General features: G+C 46.5%; 1 protein-coding gene and 1 long non-coding RNA gene across 7 annotated transcripts in view; one reads left to right on the top strand and one right to left on the bottom strand.

Annotated features, from left to right (window-relative positions):
• Positions 1–22,173, top strand: part of MEF2D (myocyte enhancer factor 2D) — a 141,651-nt gene that overhangs the window by 13,649 nt on the left and 105,829 nt on the right. The window lies entirely within an intron of this gene.
• LOC128404458 (uncharacterized) lies at positions 984–16,104 on the bottom strand. Its single transcript, XR_008328108.1, has 3 exons — positions 15,797–16,104; positions 15,220–15,356; positions 984–1,238 (listed from the first exon to the last, which is right to left on the bottom strand). It is a non-coding gene; the product is annotated as an uncharacterized LOC128404458 (long non-coding RNA).

Below are 22,173 nucleotides of genomic sequence, written 5' to 3'. Positions count from 1 at the left end.
CAGATTATTAAATTCTCTGTGCCAGTTCAACTCAAGATCTGGCCTCCAGCCGGGCAGTGAAAGCCCGCCTCCTGATTTCCTGGAAAATGTCTGGGACCTATTTTATCCTTTTAAATACTGGTTGTTCCTGACTTGCTGAGATGCAAGGCAGAGGGAAATGAGATTTTCTTTGGCAAGGAAGAGGGAGAGTTCCAAGGGGTAGGATGCATCTCTTATTTGCCATTTTCCCCTCCCCTGAAAGAATGGGAATAACCTGGCTAGAAGTGGTGACGTTAGATCAGAGGTCTAGAATGAGTTGCAATTGCAGCCCAGGCTACTGTCAGAGAAACAGTTCCTTTGCGGGCTGAGTTTTGGCACAGCTTTCGCCTTTAAAATTATGACTTTGCTTATGATATTGCTAAATTTGGGGCTGGCACACACAAAAAGATTTGCTGGCATTTGAGACACACACTGAGAATCTTGGTTTTCCCAAGGGTGGCGATTTCTCTGGTTATTTTTATGAGGGCCAGATTTCATTGTTAAGTTTTCCCTGTAGTAGAGAGAGAGAAAAAAAATATTGGGTGGTGGGAGAAATCTCTTATGTCAAAGATGATTCTGAACAAGAAGCTTAAAAATTTGTGGTTTCCAAGGCTATCTCAGGAGTTTTAGGAAAATCTGAGGCCAGCTGTTTTAGGATTAATTAGAAGAGCCCGTGTGGTGTAGTGGTTGTAGAGTTGTGGGCTAGGTCCTGAGAGACCGGGGTCAAATCCCCACTTCATAATGAAGCTCACGGGATGATCTTGGGCCAGTCACTCTCAGGCTAACTAACCTCACAGGTTTGTTGTGAGAATAAAATGAAGAGGGGGAGAGTTATGTACACCACCTTGAGGTCCTTGGAGGAAAAGGTGAGATATAAATGCAACAAGTAAAAGTAATTTCCAAACTTAGATGTTTTTTGCTGGACTGTGTGGCCAACAGTGATAACTTGGCACTCATAGTTCTGATCACAGTTGCTCTTATGTGTATGGTTTATTGAACAGGCACTGAAAAATCCCCCAGTAATGATGATAGTTTTAAAAACAACAACAAAACAGCGCTGGGTGAGGCTTTGTAGTACCAAACATCTGGAGGCAGCAGGTTGGATAAGTCTGGTCCAGAGAGATGTTCTTGCAACAGTGTTTTCCAGGTTGACCATGGCCTCTTCCTCTAATAATAAGGCATTTGTGACTTCCTAGATCCAGCTAGATGGTATTCTTCCTCTGGATGTTAAGAGCCAAGAAAGGCAAGGCTTTAGCACTGGTACTCTAATGGCAACACTTCTAACATTTTGCGCCTGTTGGAGATCTTAGACTTCCACGTATATTGAAGTTGTCTTGTGTAGCTCTGCTGTATCGTAGCTATAAAAGTTGCCTCTCGCCAAACCCGTTTACTGGAAATTGTGACGCATTCAGTCTCTAATTTACATTAAGAGCGGAATCCCCTGTAAATTCCCAGGCTCTCTTGAAGGGAGCAAAATCAATAGGCCAGGAAGGTGCCAGCAAGTTCAGTGTCATGTCAGGAAACTGCGACCTTTGTCTCCTTTGAAAACCAGCACCTGCCCTCCTACGCAGCCAATCCCTGTCTCTTCTCCCCGCTGTCCCAATTTTTGAACAGTATGCAGACAAACATACATGAACCTCTGCAGCAATCTGTTTCAATTTCATTTTGTGTACCCTGATTTTAAATGTCTCCCCTTCTTTCCTGTTTTGAAAATGCATAAACAGAGCCTCCTCCCCATGATGGTACAACCTTAATCTGACACATCTAGACAGCTGGGAAAAGCAAACTCACAATTGGATAGGAAGGACATGGGAGGGGGGTGGGGAGCAGAAATATTTTTGGCTCTGTCAAGGCCTGACGCTGCTGAGTCACTGGATCTAGGTGGGGACCCACCAGGGAGTATTTATTGGAGTGGGAGAGGGTGGATGTTGCTTGCTAGGCCTCTTAGCTGAGAGACTAAGCAACACAGAACAATCTTGCTTCTGTGGTGAACCTGCTAGGTGGCCCTGAATGCGGCCATTGCTCTCTGCCTTGGCCTGTCTGTCTTCAGTCCCTTTGAGGGATCATTCTACCTTACAAAGTTGTTGTAAGGATTAGGAGAAGTGCTTTAAAGGCTCTAGAGCAGCCTTTCTCAACCTGTGGGTCTCCCGATGTTATTGAACTACAACTCCCATCACCCCTAGCTAGCAAGGCCAGAGCTCAGGGATGATGGGAGTTGTAGTCCAACAGCATCTGGGGACCCACAGGTTGAGAACCGCTGCTCTAGAGCATTAGGCCAACAGGGTGCCCTGGTTGGAGCTGGTGGGAGACTTGGAGTTGCATCTAAAACATCTGGAGGGCTCCAGGTTGGAGGTTGCTGTGCTAGGTGGTGATCAGGTAGGCAGCGGTCACTATTCCCCTGTCCCTCTCGGCAGTGTTATTTAATGTTTGTGTTTATATCCCACCTTTTTCTCCAAAGAGCTCAAGGTGGCGTATATGGTTTGATTCCCACAACAACCCATTGAGTTTCATAGCAGAGTAGGGATTCAAACCCTGGCATAGGAGCCAACTCCTTGGGGCCGAGGTCTCTTCCCCTCCCCCAATAAAATATTTGAGGTAGCTGGGCCCCTGCAAAGTTAATGGGCAATGCTATTCAAATGGCGTGTGCACGCTGCATCATGTGATTGATTTATGTGGAGCAGAGCTAATCTGAACCCACCCCAATATGTTATTCAAGTTGACACCCCTGAACCATGATCTTCTGGGCCCTAGTTTGATGCTCTAACCACTACGTGGCACTGGTTCTCATTTATACAATGTCACCCGTGTACAAAGACAAAATGCTCTCAAGTACGTCACAGTACAGTATTCTCAAAATAATATATGCAACCTTATATTATCAATGGGCTTCTTTCTGGTCTGTAGTGCAGTTTTAAATTCTGCCTTTCTGCTGCTTATTGTAATTATTAAATGTATTTGTTGTTTCATGTCTGTGCCATTTTTAATGATGCGTAGAGTTTGGTATTTCTTATTTTAGCTTAGTTTTATTAGTTTAGTACTGTAAACCCCTCTGGAATTTTTTAAACGAAGAGCGAGCAGTAAATAAAAGGAGCAATAATGCTTGTGGTCATGGTTTATTTATACATTGCTTTTTGGCCCAAAGGCACCCCCAAAGCAGTGAGCAGAATATTAATATGAAAGAAAAAATATGAAAACAGTACAATAAAGAGAGGCGGTGAACCATAGTGGTTAGAGTGTTGGACTAGGAACTGGGAGAGCAGGGTTCTAGTACTCACTCATCGATGAAGCTCACTGGGTTGCCCAATCACTGTCTCTCAGCCTAACCTACCTCACAGGGTTGTTGCAATGAGAAAATGGGGAGAAAGAGAACCATGTTTGCCACCCTGAGCTCTTCGGAGGAAAGGCAGGATAGGAATGAAATAATAATAATTTTTAAAAAATCAATTACAGCAATAGAAATGGAGATGTTGGAGATGTTTTTTGGAGATGTTGACGAAAAGAAAAGAAAGCTTAACAACTTTGTCCGGATTTTCACTTTTGGGATTATGACAACCCTATCTAAAATATCTGGAGGACATGAGGTTGGTGGAGACTGATGTAGGTGCTCAAAGACTGAACTGCAAGGGAGAAATGGGCTGAGGCGTTGATGGGAGCGGGAGACCTTTGGCTTCCTGTATGATCTTTGCTGAACAGGCTAGGCAGTTTTCTTTGCAAGGGGTTTTGTGTGCGTGTCTTCTTAATTTTTTCCTGCCCTCTCACAGTTCACGGGTGCATTTGGGATTTCACGATAGCCCAGCTGTGCTTGAATGGAACTGTACGTGCGTTGGAGGAGGGGGCTGTATTGTGGAACTCTGCCGTAGTGTTTTCCAAACGTCCAGTGTTCATGCAGCACTTGGGTTTCTGAATGGATCTTGAAGGAAAAGCCTTTCTTATGCTTGAAGAGCTTTTGGGGTTTGGCATGAGGGCATCTTATGAGTTGCAACAGGGAATGTCTTCTTGGAGCAGATAATTTGGCTGCTAAGCCACCTACTTCTCACGTAGAAGGCCCCAGGTTCAAACCTCAATGCCATTTCCAGGCAAGGCCTAGAAAAGGCCCCCTGCCTGAAACCCTGGAGAGCAGCTGCCAGTCAGTGTAGACAGTCTTGAGCTAAGGAACCACCAGTCTGACTTGGTATAAATTGGTTTTCTATGTTCCTAATTAAGAATCTAAGAAGCTGGAGTCAAGAGGAATGTCTTCACTTGGTGCCGGAATGATGATGATGTCTCTGCTTGATGTACCTGCAAGGGGAGATTATTTCACAAACAGGTTTCCATTTAGTAAATTATGCCACTAACTTACTTCTCATGAGCACGGTAGCATATCTCCTTGGGGCAGGCAATTTAGATATTACAGCTTTGGAAAGTGTGCATCCGACTTGCGGAGATTGTTTTTGAAAGTGACAAGCGGAGTAGACTTGGTGCTGGTGGGTGTCGCTCCTAAGTTGAAAGCCTTTGCCACTTACTCATTGATTATTAAATTTCTATCCCGCATCTCCTCCGAAGAGCTCAAGGTGGGCTCCCCGTTTTATCCTCACAACAAACCTGCAAAGTAGGTTAGGCTGAGAAACGGTGACTGACTGAGCTCAAGGCCATCCACGGAGCTTCAGTGGATTTGAATCCAGGTCTCTCAGGTCCTAGCCCAAAGCTAGAATCCCTGCACGAAACATAGTCACCCCCACAGGTCTGGTAAAGAGCATGAGCAGCCACCCGCCTCCAGTTTGAGCAAGGAGCTCCACTGTAGGACCCAGAGGGCATCCGGGGAGATCTGACCTCTTAAGATGAAGCAGAGCACTCTCTCCAAAGGGCCCTGGGGTGGTGTGGCTACCCTGGCCTGACCTTGCCTCCTTTCAGAGCTGCTCACACCCTCAAGTATACATCATAAATAATAGGTAATGCTCGCTCGCTCGCTCCTCCGCTCACTCACTTACGTAAGGCTTTTTAGTCAAGGACCTCGGAGCACTTTAAGGAAAGAAGGTCAGTGCCATGATGATGGTGCATGTAGAGAGAGCTTGTAAACTGAGGCAGTGAGGAAGCGGCAGGTGACCTTGGCTAAGGTCACCCTTCAGATTGCTTTTCCCCAGCCTGGAGTCAGAATCCCAAGGAAGCTACAGCCGCGGCTTGCTGAAGCGAAGCCAGTCTTGCTTCAGAGATGAGAGCAGATGACTCTCCCTGCCCCCCCCTTGCCATCCCCTTTGCAAGCAGTCATACAGACTGCAATGGCGTCTCCCTGCCGTTTCGAAAACCGTAACAGCCGTTGACTTTCTCTTTTTGATACTTTGGTAATTTGATTTCCTTTTCCTTTTCCTAGATCCTCTACCCTGGTTCACCCTCCCTCCTTGTTCCCACCCTCTTCCTGCCCTAGAATAGCTGGTGCTGATTCTGTAGCATCCTGCTGGTTCCCATGGCAACCCTCTTTAAAGCCAGGCATCCAGACAAGTCATGGGATTATGTTTTCATTGTGGGGGGATCAGGCAGTAAAGGTGTGAAGGAGGGAGCTAGAGAATAGGATGGGTTTTCTCCCCCCCCTTCTCTTGTCTTTCAGAATTCTAAATGCTTGCACTTTGCAAACAGGCAGAAAATGCAAAGCGATATAGGGATGAAAGTAATATTGCCTCATTGCATGCCAGGGACACTTTTAGATACTAAGAAATGGATCCTTCCCCCCAACAGCATGCCAGCCAGGAAGATGCTATGCCAGCCTTTGCCAACCTGGTTCCCTCCAGATGTTAAGCATAAGAAGAGCCTGCTGGATCAGGCCAATGGCCCATCTAGTTCAACATCCTGTTCTTACAGTGGCCAACCAGATAGATGCCTGTGGGGAAAACCGCGAGCAGGACCTGAGCACAAGAGCCCTGTCCCCTCTTGTGGTTTCCAGCAACTGGAAATGCTGGGGGGTTGAACCTGGAACCTTCTGTGACCAAAGCAGGTGTTCTACTAGGGAGCTAAGACCCTTCATCTAATTCAGAGGTAGCCATTGTGGGGCCCACCAGATGTTCTTGGGTCTTGTTCTCGCTTGAAACTGGCACTGTAACATAGCACTGCCATGGTGGAAGTTGAGCTCCAAAATATTTGGAGGGTACCAGGTTGAAGAAGTACTAATGTGCTGCAGTTTTAGAGTCTTGGACAGGGTCAGCAAACTTTTTCAGCAGTGGCCGGTCCACTGTCCCTCAGTCCTTGTCGGGGGCCAGACTCTATTTTGAAAAAAAAAAGAAAAGCACAAATTCCTATGCCTCACAAATAACCCAGAGATGCATTTTAAATAAAATCACAAATTCTACTCATGTAAAAACAGGCTGATTCCTGGACCGTCTGCGGGACGGATTTAGAAGGCGATTGGGCCAGATCCGGCCCCCGGGCCTTAGTTTGCCTACCCATGGACTAGAGCTTGGGAGAGACCAGTGTTCTAATCCCACCTGGGTATAAGACTCACTGGGTGACCTGGGGCCAGTCACTGCCACTCAGCCTAACCTACCTCACAGGGTGGTTGTGGGGATGAAATGAGGAGCTTGGGGAGAACCATGTTTGCCACACCTTGAGCTCATTGGAGAAAAAGATGGGATGTAAATGCAATCAGTTGATGATACTAAACTAGGTGAACATAGAGCTTCCTGCCTTCTGAAGAAGTCCCAGAGTCCCTGACATCACCTTGTATGTCTGGACGTCCCATAATATCTGAACACACCCTTTTATATGTTTGGAATCTCTCTCCCTCTTCCCACTGCCAGCCCCCAATGCAGCCACGGTTCTGGTGCAGCATTGCATGTGTTAAGGCAGCATATTTTGGGTTGCCGCTGTGGTTTAGGCACTGCTGTGTCCCCCCCCTCCCTCCACACAAATAAACACACTGTTGTTGTTTTTCTCCACACCCCCAGAGCTGCTGTTGTGGATGGCAAAGTGCCCAACTCTCTTGCTCTCCTTCCTTCTAAAAGTTACTCACAGCAGTTAGGTTTGGCCACAGGGGAAATAAAATGGGAGGGAAACTTTTTGTTGGGCTTTTATTTATTTATTTAGGATATTTATTTTTAGAGGATTCCCACCCCCCTCCAGGAAATGGCTGGACAATCTAACCTCACCTCTCCAGTACATTTCCATTCTATGTAAATGCCATGGTTAATAACCTTGTGGGGTTGGTAATGTGAACGCTGGAATACTGTACTGTGGTTGGGGTTTGTTTTTGCAGATGCAACGCTCATACAAGAACAAGCTGTGTACAAACACTCAGTGCTCAGGACCCTTCATGTATGTTAAGCACATAAGAAGAGCCTTCCTGGATCAGGCCAGTGGCCTTTCTAGTCCAGCATCCTTTTCTCACGGGCCAACCAGATGCCAGCTACCAGGAATGGAGCACAAGAGCCCATAGCTTCCAGCAACTCGTATTGAGAAGCATTTCTGCCTCTGACCATGGAGGCAGAGCATAGCCATTGTGGTTGCATGGGAAAGGTCCCAGATTGAATCCCTGGCGCCTCCAGGTGAGGCTGGGAAAGACCCCTGCCCAAAATCCTAGAAAGCTGCTTCCAGTCAGTGTAAGCAAGGCAGAGCTAGATGCACCCCCTGGTCAGTGACAAAGGCAGCTTCCTGCATTCCTAATAAATGTGTGGCTGGGCTGAGTTTTCAACTGGGAACCTTGTGCATCATGTTCTTAACTATGATGCTACACTGGGAGTGCTTGAAAAAAAATGAGTGATGCTTGGTCTCTCAGTAATTGCCAGTGTATAAGCATGTCACGTAGGGAAGGAAAGTCTGCCAACCCAGCTAGGGTTCTGTTGGCCAAATTAGAAGTTTATCAAATTAGAAGTTTATCACAGTTCAGTTTGGAGAATTTGGAGGTTGTGGTTCTCCCATGCACCCCCTCTTCCATTCTTTCTAATTCCCCATTTTTGTTGTGAAAGGCTAGTCATTGGCATAGACTTCCCTAGCCTGGTGCCCTCTAGATGTTTTTGGCTACAACTTCCATCAGCCTCTATGACCTGGTCAGCAAGTGGGACCTTGTAGTGGGGCTGCCACCCGGGGCTGCCTGGTTGGTGCTGACCCACAGCAGGCTTTTTCCAATAGTGGTTTCCTGGTTGTGGAATGCCCTCCCTAGTGAAGGAGAGCTGTATCCATCATTGATAACTTTCAGGAGGAACTTGAACACATTCCTATTTATTCAGACGTTTGGTGGCTGAAGAAAACTGTCCTAGACAACCCAAAGGCCATTGGATGGAAGAATGCTTTCAGTTTTTTTTAACGGCTTTTAGAATGTTTTGAACTGTAACTGGTTTCAGATGTTTTTAATTATAATTGTTTATTGAAAGTTTGCTTTGTTTTTCTTTCAAATGTCTGTTTGCTACCCTAGGCTGCTTGGGGAGGAAGGGCAGGATGTAAATAATAATAATAATAATAATAATAATAATAATAATAATAATATAGTTGTGCTGTCTGGGACTGGTGGGTATTGTAGTCCAAATAACCAGAAGGCCTGGACTAAGGAAACCCAATTTCAAAACTCTCACTCAGCCATGAAGCTTGCAGGATGGGCACTGGAACAGTCAGTCACTCTGTCTCCCAGCCTAACCTACCTTGCAGGGTGGGTGTGAAGGTAAAATGGAGGGGGATCATGCATGAAGCCTTGAGATCCTTGGATGAAGAATGGGACATTGATGTAGCAATGAAGCAAATGTTCTGTGTTTATAAGCACACTGAGGGTTGAGTAATTTTTGGCTTGGGGTTTTATATGGTAACATCCCAAATTACTTAAGGGCAGGGGACAGCAAATAACAACAATAAATCAAACAGGACCCGAGTACATTAGCCCTCTCCCCTCCTTTGGTTTCCAGCAACTGGTATTCAGAAGCATTGCTGCCTCCAACCGTGGAAGGAGAGTGTAGCCATTGTGGCTCATGCTGGGCTGTGGGTGGAAGGGCCGGTCCACAGCCTGTTCTGTTCGGCAGAGGATGCTGGCAGGGATGCTGGCAGCAGGGAGCAGTAATGAGATGTCCAGGTATGGAGCAGTGTGTCTGTTTGTCTGTGCGGACACAGGGCCTATTCTGTGCCCCCTAAGCCAGCTGACTGCCTTCAGATATGAGGGATGATGGTCCCATTGTGAGGTTGCTTGCCCATTGCAAAAAAGAATAGGGTCTGCTCCCCCCCCCCAAAAAAAGAGGATGCACATTTGCAAGTACTCATTTCTGTGTATAGATGCAAATTTAAAACAAATTACTCTCACTTAAATAGATATGTGTCTTGCCATTGTGGAGAGGGCCTTGGCATATGCTATACGTTTAAAGCCTGCCCATTGTACATTTAAAGCACATGGCTCCCCTCAAAGAGCAGTGGGAGTGGTAGTTTCCCCATCGCAGTTCCCAGCATCCTTAACAAACAGCAGTGCTCAGGATTTTGGGGTGGAAGCTGTGTGCTTTAATTGTGGGTTGAATATTCTTTAAATGTGTGCGGTGGATCACCCAGCACCTTGCAGGCTGAGGCCATTGCAGCTTCTTTTTTCAGCATCGTGGTATGTTTGGCAGGTGATATACCACAATGTTGAAAAGCTGATATCGCCCAACCCTAGCACAGAGCCGTAGAAAGCTGTAGGTTTCAAGAGAGCCCTTAAACTAGCTTTCTATCATGTGCAGGGGTCAAGGAGGTTGCTAAGGCCCCCAAATCTTTTTCTGGCTGCCCCAAGAGTTTTTGGGATGGTCATGAACGGGGGTGTGGGGGAAGAGTTGAGAGGCATATCCTGGTTACTGAGTAGGGTATCAATTTGGTGGTAGAGAAAACAACTTGAGATGATTTGGGGATAATGAAAGGTGGTCATTGAATGGAAGTTGAATTGATGTGGAGCAGAATTTGTTGAATGTATTGGGATAAATAGGAGCATGACATAAGATGGGCCTGCTGGATCAGTCCACTCTGACCCATCTAGCCCAGCCTCTGGTTCTCACAGTGGCCAACCAGATGCCTGTGGGAAAGCCGCAAGCAGGATTCAAACACAAGAGCACTCTCCCCTCCTAAGATGTGGAACAACTGAAGCATTCCTGCCTCTAAGGATGAAAGTACAGCATAGCCAGGGGCAAAACTAGGCTTTATTTCCCCAGGGTCAAGGACTCAGCTTGGCACACCCCCTCCCATGTGCTTGTGTGTGTGACACACACACACACACAGAGAGAGAGAGAGAGAGAGAGAGAGAGAGAGAGAGAGAGAGAGAGAGAGCTGGGAGCCTCAATGGTGCCCCTCTGGAGAACTCTCAGGCCATTTGGGTGGGAGATTAGTTGCCTTGCCTTCTGAGACGTTTAACATCTAAATGTGCTATCTACACATCTCAATTAGCGCTGGCAAATTTGCATCTCTATGCCAGTGCCTGAGCTCTTTTATCTACCTCACAACATCCCTTTGATGCTCGGAGCTGAGTTTGAACGGGTTTCTCTACTCAAGGCAGTGTGAGAATCCAGGTTTCCTGACGAAGCCTTGATGGGTCATGGTGGCAACCAAGTCATTACCCTAGTAGCCATAAGGTTTTATTGTTCCTGCCTAAGTTTAGGGCAAGCCAAGCTTAGACTGGCATTTATAGGCTTTCAGGGAAGCAATGAGTCTTCTTGTTTTCCTTTTCAGCGTAACCCCTTCATCTCCAGGGCCAACCCATCTTCCTCCCTCAGTATTCATGCCTTTTCCCCAACTGTAAAACCCCCTGAACAAATATTTTTCTTTGTTCTGGTTGGCTACTCTTGAATAGTAACCTACTGAAAATGTGTGTGCACGTTTTTGTGATATTGATATCCAGTTGTAGTGTAGTGGTTAGAATGTCGGACTAGGACCTGGGAGAGACCAGGGTTCAAATACCCACTTGACTGTGAAGCTAACTGGGTGACCTTGGGTCCGTCACTGCCTCTCAGCCTGACCTACCTCACAGGGTTGTTGCGAAGAGAAAACAGGGAGAGGGAGAAGCATGTATGCCAGCTTTTGCCCCTTGGAGATAAAGCTGGCATACCAATGCAATAAATATAGAAATTAAATTCTATCCATATGTATTTTTGTGTGATAACCATATCTATCTATATTTCTGTTTGTGTGTGTCGTGTATATGTTTCTATATAACAACAAACACTAGTTGGCTGCTGTTCTCAACCTCCCTCTATGCCCTGATGACTTGGGTGTCTAAAATGGGGTATAGGCCTACCAGCCAAAGACCTGGGTGGTGTTTCATGGAGCGAGCCTGTTTTCTGAGCAAGGTGTAGCTTCTAAAGCCATGGGGAGCCCTTCTGAGTCTGTTCTCAGGGTCAGATCCAGGAACAAAGTACACCAGGCTGCTGGTGTATCCTTGAGCTGCTTATTGCCACCCAAATTGCCCTTATGGAGAAATCCAGGCCAAATCTGGGGTTTCCCCCTCAAATCTGAGAGAAGCTCAAATAATTAAATCAAGGCTAGTGAAATGACCTGAGGGAGGTCTTCTGTTGCATCACTTGATTGTCGCTAGATTTAAACAACAACAACAACAACAACAGTTTTGATTAGGCATGGGGAATTTCTCAGACATGTCTTGCACATCTTTAAAACATCAGAAGGGAGAGAGACACTCTCCTAACAGTTGCAGTGAGGTATCTAAATATTTGCAGCTTTGAGCAGGGCCAGGAAGAAACCCAGTTTGTAAAGGGGTGTGTGTATGTACCGGTATGTTCATGCTGGGTCAACGCAACCCTGTGCTAGAGAACCTTTCCTGGAAGGAGAGGGTCAACGGTCACACTTTGGCACCACTGTGAACATGTCACTTGTGGTTGTCGTCATATTTGCTGGATCCTGTGGCTACAGGGAGGCACTGCCCTTAACCTGCCTGTTCTCTCCTACTGGATAGCTGTGTGGGCCGCAGGCCTCTCTCAGTTTGAAAGCTGATGATGAGCATTTTGACCTGTACAGTGTGTGAGGTGGCTCCAGCTGCCCCAATTAACTGAGGGGAGTCTCCATTTTCTGGTTCCTGTCCTTGGGAAAAAAATCCCTATCTATTTTTGCCCTTTGGAGGATACTTACTAATTTTTACTTGTTTATTTCATTTCAGAAATTTATATGTGGCTTGTTAGTAAAAAAACAAACAAACCTCAAAGCAGGTTACAAAAAAGTGTGAAACAATAAATTCATCCATAAAAACAGCTATTTAAGACATACAAATCATAATTAGAATCAGCAATAAGCTAAAAACTAATTAAAACACAAGCCAACTTTCATTCTGTGCCTCCACATTTGAAGACTGTAAATGCTTCTGAATTGGTTGCTGGCAGGAGGGGAGAGTTCTCAAATCCTGCTTGTGGGTTTCCTAGAGGTCACAATGAGAACAGCATGCTAGATGGGCCATTGGCCTGATCCAGCAGGCTTTTCTTATGTTTAGTGCAAAGAGGTCCCATCCTAATGGCCCCTGTCCTGTTTAGACGGGCGACGAATACTGGAGCCTCTCAACAGGCGCAGCCCACAACAGTTTGCTATTTCCCCACTGTTTTCTTCTCTCCTGTCCTCAGAGCGGTTATTGCTTTCGGCCCTTAATGCCTGTTGATTAATGAGATTAAAATCTTAAATTCCTAGTGATTGTATTTTGCATCTGGCTTTCTTAAGGTTTTTTTGTTTGTTTTTGTTTTCAGTTGGTCAGTGGGAACGAGGGAGGAACAGCCTGTCCTGGATCCCGATTTGATAAGAAAGAAAAGGATGGTTTTGCAGGGTGGGTGGGGAATTAATTCCTTCAAGATAATTGTTTCTACACCCATTTGCGTCACCAGTAAACAGCTGGACTGTCTTCAGACTTCTTCATGTCATTTGCTGTAGAGTTTTTGCAGCTTTTCAGTCTTCTTCCTCTCCCTTCCGTTTTGATTGCACCTGTTGTATTATGGAAACCATTGCCAACATGGTGCCCCTCAGATGTTTTGGAGGGAAACTCATCTCAGCCCCAGCTGTGTGGGCTGATGGGAGTCCAAACTGGCAATGTGGGAGTTTGAGTCCAACACATTGGGGTGGGTGGGTTATGGACTTGAGAGTGGTAGTTTCGTGGTTGTTGTTGTTGTTTTTGCATAAGGCCACAGCTGTTAAATATTGTGGGCATCTGTATACAGTGGTACCTTGGGTTACATACGCTTCAGGTTACATACGCTTCACGTTACAGACTCTGCTAACCCAGAAATAATGCTTCAGGTTAAGAACTTTGCTTCAGGATGAGAACAGTAATCCTGCTCCAGCGGCGCGGCAGCAGCGGAAGGCCCCATTAGCTAAAGTGGTGCTTCAGGTTAAGAACAGTTTCAGGTTAAGTATGGACCTCCGGAACGAATTAAGTACTTAACCCGAGGTACCACTGTACTCCAGTCGCGTGATAGTTCTTTGTGGGTAGAAAATATATGTTACTTCAAAGGCCAAGATATTGAACCAGCCAACCTGTTTGGATTGTGTTGCATGGAAGGGATAGGAAATAAATATTCCTGCATTGCAGGGGGTTGGACTAGATGACCCCTGGGGTCCTTTCCAGCTCTACAATTCTATGATTCTATGTAGATTCTGTGAAACGATTATATACAAACCATACTTAAGGATAACAGGGTCTAGGTCTGGTCACCTCACCCCATCTCCAAAGAGGATCTTCTAGCATTAGAGAGAGGCAGGTAGAATGATATGAAAAAGGCAGTGCAGCATAGTGGTGACACAGCTTGCCCAGGACCCCTGGGGGAATCTCCTCAAAGCAGAGGAGGGACCTCGTGGAGGGCGGTTTCTGGCACAACAGGAGACCTCAAATAACCTGGTATCACACTAAGCCAGCAGCAGGAACACCCCCCTTTCACTGCCAGCCTCCTCAGGATGCAGATGGTGTCATTTCAGGGAAGGAGTATAGAGCTCATCTGACCACCAGGGGCCTTTATTCTTGGGGTCTACATGGGAGCAGGGAGAAGCCAGGAGAGGACCCTGGGAGCCAGCAGGTGACCAGGAAGCGGGAGGAGCTGCCTGAGGATATCATGTTCCCAGTGGGACCTTTGCTAGGATAACAGCTCATTTTTGCACTCCCATAGGTGACTGCAGCTCACCTTCTCTTCAAATCTTGATCTTGGATATTTCAGCCATGAATGGAGCCTCCATGATGAGACTTCTTCTGCCTTGAATTGCTGGCTGCCGAGGGGCAAGCAGCAGGGCACAGCAATTAAATGCATTTTGTGGTTGGAAGGGGCACTGTGCGTCCCCTTGGAATAAAAGTGCCCCCTCCTCAGAGTTGAAGGCCTGGCTGCTTTTCACCTGGCTGCCTGTGTCAAAAGTGTTTGGACGCAAATGGCCAGCCATTAATCTCTTCCCTGTGCTGTTTTGCTAATCCTTAATTAGCATCTTGTTGTAAGTTCGTTATCTAGTTATGAGTTCCATTTAGCAGGCGTTGGTGGAGTTGGCGGCAGGATAGCAGCCTTCGTGCTGTAGGTTTTGTTCCAGGATCTAAAACCTGAGAGAGGTAATATTCCAGAAGGGAATCGAAAGGACTTCTGGTATTCTGACAGATGGAGGTGGAAACGAGTGACAGGCTCGCTTTTTCCAAAACCTGGCATTTGAGATTGGCATTATCGTGTTACACACATTTGTCTGCAACTGTTCAGTGTTTAAATGAAAAGGATAGCGCTCTGAGGCACTGTGGAGACCATCTTGTCTAACATTCTGCAGTGTGGTGGGATCTCTAATCATTGCCTGCTAAAGCAAGGGTGGAGAATCTCTGCCCGAGGGTGCAAAAGCAGGCCTCTGAACTTCTCTTTCTGGCCCTTGCCAGGCTGGATTTTGTCTTTGAACTCTGAACATGCATCCTGCTTCCCCTGGAAGCTTGCTCGGAAGGGAAGGTGGCCCTTATTCTGAAAAGGGGTCCCCATCTCTGTGCTATAGAATCTACCTAATTTCCAGTTTTGCAGCTGCAGCTAAAGAAAGAAAAATGCTGCAATTCTCTAAAGATGTCTGTTGTGGACTGCAAAAAGGACCATCTGCAATACTATATTGATGTTGTTACTCTCAATTTGTATTGATAATTATTAGCTTTATATATTAGCGGTTTTATTGGTGCTATGTTTTGTCCCAGCTTCCCTGCTGGTTGTCCCAGCAGGGGGTTTCGATTCACTGCAAATTTGTGATTGTAGGTCTTTGTACTATTCCCATTTTTTTGTAATTGCTATTGGGTCACAGACAAATAGAATCACTCACCTAATTTACATTTAACCACATGCCTCATTCAGATCTTCTAGATCTGCAGGTTTCATAGTGTTATCTATGCACTGTGTGAAGAAGTACATTCTTGTGTCTGTCCTGAATCTTCCAGCTTTCAGCTTCATTGGATGGCCCTGAGTTCGGGTGTTATAAGAGAGGGAGAAAGCCAGTGTTAGAAACTGAGATACGAAAGCTAGGTTCTAAATGGCACCTTAAACCTAGGTTATAAGCGCAACAACAGAATGTTTAGGTGTAACAAGAATACAAAGCTAGAAATGAAAGAACTGCAGCTAAAATCTTATGTTCATTTTCACATGGTCTAGTCCTTCCCTTGCGCACCCCCCTAATATTCTTAAGAGGGTCTCTTCTTCAGTCTTCAGAGAGTACCTGGAAGTGGGGAGGCAGAAAAAGGCCCTCCTTTCCTTCCACTCTGCAGTTTTAATCTGAAACCTTAGGCACAGTACTGCGCCCAGAGCTCAGAAACTGTTCATGGTAATGAAATTTCCTGTCACAAAATGCGCAAAATGGGACTTTCGAACACTGGAGAAAACCTTTTCTCCATAATTTCACACACCTCAGTATTAGTTGTATCTGACCAAGGTGGGCCTCTCTAGTCTCCCACAGGGGCCAGCTGGATGTAGCTGGTAGGTCAGTCAGCAGGACAGGAAAACAACAGACATCCCCCCACTGTTGCTCCACAGAAGTTGCTATTCAGAGCTAGACTGTTTCTTAGCATGGAGGTTTCACAGAACTACCTTGACTAGACAAATTCATAGAGGATAACTCAATTAGGTGTAATGGCATAATGCAGCCTCCTGCAATCTCGTGCCCTCCAGCTCCAACACCCTTGATCCCTGGCAGTTGGCCATGCTGGCTGATGGGAGTTTGACATCCAACAGCTTCTGGAAGGCATTGGATTGTGGAAGGCTGCTCTAGGGCCACTGAAATCTATGTCCCTATTGAGCTGGAATCTGTAGCCATAAAATCCATCACCCTGTTTACTATATATTTGAGAAGCATTGATCACTCTTGAGGTCCGGCATAATTTTGAATATCGTTAACAACAACAACAACAACAACAACAACAACAACAACAACAACAACAACAACAACAACAAATTAGCCAGCTCCAGGTTTCATCCAGCAAGGCAAATACTGTGCCAGGTTGGGCATATAAATACACAAAGTGACAGCAAGTGTCATTCCCTTGTGTGATGTAGACCTGCCGGCTGGATTGAGTTTCCCAAGGGGATGGAGCTTCTCAGTTACACATTTGGAGTTTTTAATTGTGCAAAGAGACTCCGGATTGTGGGGATGGGGGAATATCTCTCTTCCTTCAAGAGCTTTGTATGCTACTTCCTCCCCCTATAAAGGGGGCATCATAAAAGCACACCACAAAAGGGTGGCAGGTAGATTGTCAAAAGTCAGCAAATCTGAACAAAAATATTGAGGGGGACCCCCAAGCTGAAATGTTCTGGTTTTTATTTTATTTTACCAGTTGCTTATTTACTACTTCTTTTTTCAAACACATAGCTTGCTGGCCCTTTTAAAAATGAGATTCTTTTCAAAGGTGCGTCTACTCCCCAATATTATAGATGAGTGTTGCAAATTGAGCCTATTTAGTTACAGGCTGGCATGCATAGTTTGGCAAGAGAGCAATACGATTCTATAAATAGACCTTCGCCTATGGCGAGAGAGAATCTTCTCGGGTGAACAGACAGGAACCTTCTGTAATTAAGGAAGAGAGTCGGTCCTTTCCCCCTCCTCATTCTTCCCTTCCCAGGCTGTTGTAGTGCAAATGATCAATATAGGTATGTATTGGCAGTTGTGCATGCAGATTATTATTATTATTATTATTAGCTAGTAAACTGGCACTGTTGGCCAGGCTGAGCTGTTCTAAGATTCCTTTCAGACTGGCCTTTTCTCATAGTTTTTTTTTTTAAGGGCACATGTAATAATGTAAAGATTACTCCCCCACTCACCTCCTGCCAACTAGTGAGTAGAAAGGAGCAAAGGGAATGTATTTCGTGAAGGCAGGTGAGGCTGAGGATTTTGTCCCTGGGGTTTCTTATCTCGATGAAAAGCTCCACAGTGTTCTTTTCTTTCTGGCTGAGAAAGTTTTGCTACATTCCTAGGGCTGGAACGCACGCAGAAAGTCTGACCCCCTTTCCAGGACTGCAGAGTACAGGATGGCAAGGGGCCAAGTTTAATTATAGGAAAGAAGGAAGAGGAGTGTGTGTGTGTGTGTGTGTGTGTGTGTGTGTAAAAATTGCCTTTGAAAATTGTCATTGGGCACAGTGCAAATGCAAGTGGTATGGTTCACATCAAATTTCCTTTCATATTGTGCCCAGTGTGCGACAGCTGTGTAAAAGGTGAATCCCATGTTAGGGATCGTTAGCAGAGGAATTGAAAATAAAACTGCCAATGCCATAATGCCGTTATACAAATCTGTGACTGCAATTGGAATACTGTGTATGGTTCTGGTCACCTTACCTCAAAAAGGATATTGTAGGGTTGGAAAGGGCAACTAAAATGATAAAAGAGGATGGAGCAGCTCGCTGCAGTGTTTGAGACTTTTTAGTTTAGAGAAAGGGCAAATATGAGTTTCTTTTCTCCCTCTCTCATAACACTAGAACTGGCCAACATCCAGTGAAGCTGAATGTTGGAAGACCCAGGAGAGATAAAAGGAAGTACTACTTTATGCAGCACATGGAACTCGCTCCCACAGGAGGCATGGCTTGCCACCAACTCAGATGGCTTTAAAAGAAGATTAGAAAAACTCATGGAGGAGAAGTCTATTGATGGCTACTAGCCACAATGTCTGTGCTCTGCCTCCACATTTGGAGGCAGTCATGCCTCTGAATACCAGTTGCTGGAAACCACAGGAGGGGAGAGTTGCTCCATTGTGTGGCCATTGTGAGAGCATGATGCTGGGGCAGCTGGGCCATGGCCGTGATCCAGTCCCAAACACTGCAACTTCTCTTTATAGACGAGTCACTCTTAGTTGGCTTGCAGCATTTTCATTCTCTTCCTTGTTACGCTCTTAAAAGCCTCCATTCTGACATACACAAGGATCAACTCTAACCAAACCCCAGGATGGTGGATGGGTGTAAACTACAGATGGAAGGAGCCTGGTTGTGCAGATGGGGACTGGTTTGCTTCCTTTGAATTCTATGGGACAAAGTATGGCAGCCTGACAACTTGGGAAAGAGTTGAGAAGGGGCTTGTTCTGTTGACTCATAGTGCAACTACTTTCTGGGGGGAAAGCGCTGGTGGGTTATAGGATGGGGAATATCTCCACCTCCTCCAAAGTTTCACAGATGGCAACTAGCCCTTTCAGCAGAGCCCTGATGCTCATCTGAAGACCATCCCAGTTATTTTGGAGGGGGTGGAAGCAGGGCCGTCTTAAGCATATCCGGCACTGTGGTGCAAAGATCCCTCTGGCGCCCCCCACCCCTGTTTCCCAGAGTTGCCAACCTTTTGCTGCCTCCTCCGGCAGAGAAGAGGCAGAGGCTGGACACGGTGGCTTCCAGCTCAGCTGGCCATTTCGTGCCGTGGTGGCCAAGGCAGGCAGAGGCTCTGGGCGCAGTGCTGCTTTGGCGCAGCATGGCGGAGGCGGGCGAGGGCAGCGAGCTGATTCTGGGAGGCACCAGGTCCAGCCTCCGCCACTTCCCTGGTGCTCTCCAGAATGGCGCCCTGGTGCCCTGCGCCACTGGCCTCTATGGGCAAGACGCTCCTGAGTGGAGGCATTCCCCTCCCCCATCCACCTTTTCACAGGGATGGCGAACTATTGGCCTTCCGGATGTATGAGGGTGTTCACTCTGTTAGCTTGCTAGCAATGAGTGAACATATGAACCTGCCTTACTCGGAATCAGAATATTGGTGCATCTCTAGCCCTCTATTGCCTCTGGCTCTCTGAGGTCTCAAGGGGAGGCTGTTCCCGCAAGCACATCCTAGCCTAGCATTATTTTCTCTGAGAACGCTGTGGATTGGCACCTTCTGTATCCATATAAGACTCAGGCTTTGCCACGGAGCTGTGCCCCCCGCCCTCAAATGAGGCAAATTTTGTTTGCAAGCTTGATGTCATCCAGAATCTGGGGGAAATAACTGTCCCACCTCCCTTGCAGGGCTTGAACGTGAGAAAACAGGGATAAATATAGTCATGTAGCAACGGCAGAAAAGACTGAAATAAATGACGTGGGTTGTAGTAGCTCCATTTAGGGCATTAACAGCAATGTACATCATGGGCATATAGAGCCCCCCAGGTTGATGTGATTATCATGGACTGAACAAATTGGGAAGGAGAGGCTTTTTTTGGAGGGGTAGCATCATGATAAAGGTTCATTCCCCTCCCAAGGATAGAAACCTAGTTCTCTGAGGTTTGCAGGTTGGCACTTTATGAATGTTGCCATCTTGGCTCATTCATCCAAAGTCCATAAGAAAACTGTCTGCCTTCATTCTGTATTTCTCCTCCCTGCACCCTCTTCTCTATTGACTGAAGTCTTTCCCAACCTGGTACCCTCCAGATGTTTTGGATGACAGCTAGAGATGTGAGACCTCCAGGTCTGACCTGAAGTCTCCAGGTTTTCCTGGCCTCCTCCAGGTGGCAGCTGGAGGGCTTTAATCTCCAGGTGGGCAGGAGTGCCTTTAACAAAAATAAAAAATAAACTAAAACACGTTAAGACTGTACATGCAGATTGCAAGCTTCAGCCCAGCAAGAGCTGGCTGCAAATTATAGCATAGACATTTTTTTTGGGGGGGTGCTACCCTCCTCTGCTTCCCTCTCCCAATTAACCAACATCTCCAGAGCCCTCTCTATGACATCACTAAAGGTGGCCTCTTAATTCTCAGGTTTGGGCCCTGAAATCTCAGGATCTGGCATACTTCCGACCTGGCAACCCCATCAGCCCCAGCCAAAAGATGTACATGCTGGCTGGGAGTTGTATCGGGGCTAATGGGAGTTGTAGTCCAAAAATGGCTGGGACCGGTGGAAGTTGTACTGATATTTTGGATTCCAGTTCCCATCAGTGCCAACCAGCACTGGAGGGCATCAAGTTAGAGAAGGCTGATTTCCTGTAAAGGAGGGTTGCCAAGTTTCTGGAAGCTCAGACCCTCAGATGCAAGGAGCAGAGGCTGGGAATGAGAGGGTGATTCCTGACAGGTAAGGGAGTGTGGCTTGGTAGTTTAGGGCTGGATCCCAGAGGCAGGAGATGTAGGAATATAGGAAATTGCCCTTATACTGAGTCAAACCATCTAGCTCAGTACTGCTGGCAGCGTCTCTCCAGGGTTTTAGGCAGGGGTCTCTCTCAACCCTACCTGGAGATGCCAGGGATCAACCCCTGCGATTTTCTGCACACATAGCAGACCCTCTACCATTGAGCTATTGCACTGGTTTGATCAAGAGGGAAAACTGGCTATGCCAGGGCTCTAGGAAGTATAGTTTGAAGAGCGGAATCTCTCAGGCAAATATATAGCTGTGTGCCCCTTGAGGATACCGAAGAATCAAACCGAAGCTCACAGCCACATCCTGACACCTGGAAATGATCCCATGGTATCCTACATTCCTTTACTCCAGAATAGCCCCTCCCGTGTTGGATTCCAAAGCAGGTTGAGGGAAGTTATAGAAATGACCATCAACATTTTCCCTTCAGAAGCCCTGCAAAACTTTAAAGTCATGGCCCCAGTTGTACTTCTGACTGATATATCAGCGTGATGCGCTAAACTTCATTCACACCATGCTGAGATCCAAGAATGAATGTCCTTGGACAACATCGCTACTCCCGCACCCTTTCTGCGCATGCCTGCTTCTGTTCCCCCATGATTCCCCCACCAGAGGTGGTGGGCTTTCCTTCCTTGGAGGTTTTAAAGCAGAGGTTGGATGGCCATCTGTCATGTTGAGATTCCTGCATTGTAGGGGGTTGGGCTAGATGACCTTTGGTGGTACCTTCCAACTCTACGATTCTCTGGAGACAGCAGGAAAGAACTGTATGCTGTTGTACTGCCCCAAATTTCACCATTTTATCCCTTCGATTTTCCAAGTTTAAGTGGGCTGCAAACAGACCCCCCCCCCAGACCAAATAACATGGAAATGAGTGGTAAACGTGCACTATATTCCGTTAGTTTTCCAGAAGTGGTTTTTGTGTCTTGTGAAAGCCCAAATATGGTGTGGAAATTAGCATTTAGGGAAATGGAATGAACTGCAGTGTGAATGCAGCCTTGGAAAGTTCCTGCACTTCTGAATGTAACTGCTGCACCTGGTGCTTAGGACACTTGTTTTTTCCAGGGGCCAGTATATTGTGGAAGTATGAATAGTAGGAACAGTTATGTTGGCACAAGTTTTGTACATAATTGGGGAGGAGGGGACCATTTAGAGTGGCCCCCCAAATGCTAGTTGTACCAGTTCCCCGCATGCCAGTTCCCCACATTTCCTCACCCTCAGCTCATGGGCAGCACCGAAAGGCAGGGCAGGAGGTAAATGCCCCCCCAAACAAGGAGTTTGCCCCCCATTGCTGGACTCTTGGCATTAACATGCAGGCGTCAACCATTTTGCACGGGGATTCCATTTCCGGCCCCCACATGCGTTAGCAGTCACACGTTAGTTGGACGTACGCAAATTAATTTCCGTTTGTACTTGTGTACTGTTACTTTAACACAGGGGTCAGCAAACTTTTTCAGCAGGGGGCCAGTCCACTGTTCCTCAGACCATGTGGATGGCCGGACTATATTTTTTTGGGGGGGGGGATGAACAAATTCCTATGCCCCACAAATAACTCAGAGATGCATTTTAAATAAAAGCACACGTTCTACTCATGTAAAAACATGCAGATTCCCAGACCATCCATGGGCCAGATTTAGAAGGCGATTGAGCCGGATCCGGCCCCCAGGCCCTAGTTTGCCTACCCAAGCTTTAACATATGGTACACAACTCACCCACCCAGAAATATAGTTTAC

The sequence above is a fragment of the Podarcis raffonei genome, chromosome 16, assembly GCF_027172205.1.
Source record: "Podarcis raffonei isolate rPodRaf1 chromosome 16, rPodRaf1.pri, whole genome shotgun sequence".
Classification (NCBI taxonomy): Eukaryota; Metazoa; Chordata; class Lepidosauria; order Squamata; family Lacertidae; genus Podarcis; species Podarcis raffonei.
The sequence above is the reverse complement of the archived record's forward strand: the minus strand, read 5'-3'. Positions and strand labels throughout refer to the sequence as shown.